At 32.5% G+C, this 2,229-nt stretch overlaps 1 protein-coding gene across 1 annotated transcript in view; it reads left to right on the top strand.

The window, feature by feature from the left end:
• The window catches only part of LOC109591082 (uncharacterized), a 21,401-nt gene that overhangs the window by 2,509 nt on the left and 16,663 nt on the right, over window positions 1-2,229 (top strand). The window lies entirely within an intron of this gene.

Consider the following 2,229-nt stretch of genomic DNA (forward strand, 5'->3'; position numbering starts at 1 on the left):
TCATTATGAATCAGAAAACATCAGCTTTGCATGTAGAGCTAATGGAACAGATGTAAAGTTACGATGGTATGTCAACGGACTGCAATTAGCTAATAACAATGAGACTCTGATACTAAATGATCTATCTCCAGCAAGAACTGGTATATATCAATGCTTATGGGAAGGATTCTTTGATAATGAGAGAGAATCTGTATCTTGGGCACTCTCTGTACAAAGTAATGCACTATACATGTGCATGTATTTGTGTGTATTTTATTCAGTTAATAATACACTCTGCATACAATACTACACTGCTGTATTAGAGTGTGAGTGGGTAAATGAATGTGTATCAATCAATCCATTAGGCTTTGCTGGAAAAGCTTGGAATATTTTTGGGATTTATCTATTGATTAATGGGTGGGTATGTACAATGTAACTGTTTTAAATTTTACACAAGAAACTTGGTCAATTATTTGCCCTGTTAAATGACTGGCAGGTGTACATGTATTTAAATATGAATAAAGAATCCAAATACTTCAGTTGAATTATTGAAAATACTAGGTATTGGCACAGCCTAATACTTGTTAGTAGTTCCAGTAGGTACATGTATTACCATATAGCCGCTTCATTTTGAGGGTACAATTATTGCTGTTTTTGCTGATTTTCCGTATCTGCAAAAGTTAATTCCATAAAATTATTCATATCACCCTATAAACACACATACTTTAAATAAGAACCACGAAAGTTAATTCCCAATAAAAGACTTTTGGCCTGATTTGCAAAAGTTTATTGCCTCGAAACTTTGTGGCTATACGGTATTCACAATATCTTTTATACTAAATCAATTTTTATGGATCAAATAATGATGTACTGATCAGACATGGGATCAATTACACATGTACATGTAGTGGCTCTTTTACAATTACAAGAACATAGTTTCAATTGTAATTGAAGCTTAAGCCTGAACTTGAAAATTTTTTAAAATTGAGTTGTCATAGTGCAAATCAGTAGCCACATCCATGTGCTGTGCACATGTAAATGAAAGTGTGATCCCAGCATAGTGCTCAGCTTCTTGCCAGCTCATGAGGTTTACTGTTAGCTTGCTCAGTAGAGCTTTGTAGAAAACCTTTCTCCATGGTATTTTATTTGAAAAGGCTATAAGTGAAAATTCTCTATTTTAATTTTGTCTAATTTTTATACAAAAACTGTATTTATAAATTTTTCAGGCTTGAGACCATCCACTACAGTACAGTCAAAAATGGCTAGGAGAGAATTTTTGTTTTTGTATATAATTTGATGTGAGTTTGAGCCGATTCTAATGCTCCAATCAAAACTAGAGTTTTTATATATTTTTAAAAATTGTTCAGAAATCTGGCCAGAGACTAAATGCCATATAGCCGAAAATTTTTGTGGCCCAAAATTTTTTGGATCTGTTCAAAAATCAATTTTGTGGCTTTAATTTTTGTGGTTTTCTGCTTTTTGGCCACCTTGAACCGTATTAAATTGATTTTCGCGGATTTTATTTTTGTGAATTTTGAAAAAACGTGAAATCCATGAAAATTTTCCACTATACGGTACTCTGTACATGGTCTCCAGGCAAATGTCATCAAAAGTAGCTGTAAGTGAGGACTCTTTATTTTTCTGATACATTATTTTACATGCTCTTATGTTGTACATGTATATCTAGTTTGAGCTGATCCCAGTCAAAATTGAATTTTTATGAATTTTTAAATTTACTCCAAAAGGCATCCACTATATTTATTAGTGCATTGCTTGTAAGTTCTTAATTTATGTGCTTTGTGAAAAACCCTGGTGACAATATGTTATTCTTCTTTCATGCAAGAGCATGTCAAAATATTGTTTTTAACTTCTACATGGAACAATTGTAATTCTAAAAATTGAGGTTTTGTAATTAACCCCAGCCAAGTCTGTTACTAAATTACTAATGGATGTAGATACGCAATCTTTAGACTACTGCAAAAGCAATATTACTAAAATGGCATGAATGTTATACAAAAAACTACTAATAACAAAAACAATAATCAGTCCATTTTAGTTCAAAAACTGAAAGTAAAAAGCCATAATATTAAATACCGTATAGCTTGATATTTTCGTGGGTCGATATTTTTGTGGTTTGCTCCTAGTGGGGCAATTTGTAGTTTCATTTTCGTGGTTGGCAGTTTACATAGCCTGTAAGGGGATGGCACTTCAATGATTTTGTGGGTTTAAATTTCGTGAGCAGCCCATAAC

The sequence above is a fragment of the Amphimedon queenslandica genome, unplaced genomic scaffold (assembly GCF_000090795.2).
Source record: "Amphimedon queenslandica unplaced genomic scaffold, v1.1 AMPQUscaffold_13521, whole genome shotgun sequence".
NCBI lineage: Eukaryota > Metazoa > Porifera > Demospongiae > Haplosclerida > Niphatidae > Amphimedon > Amphimedon queenslandica.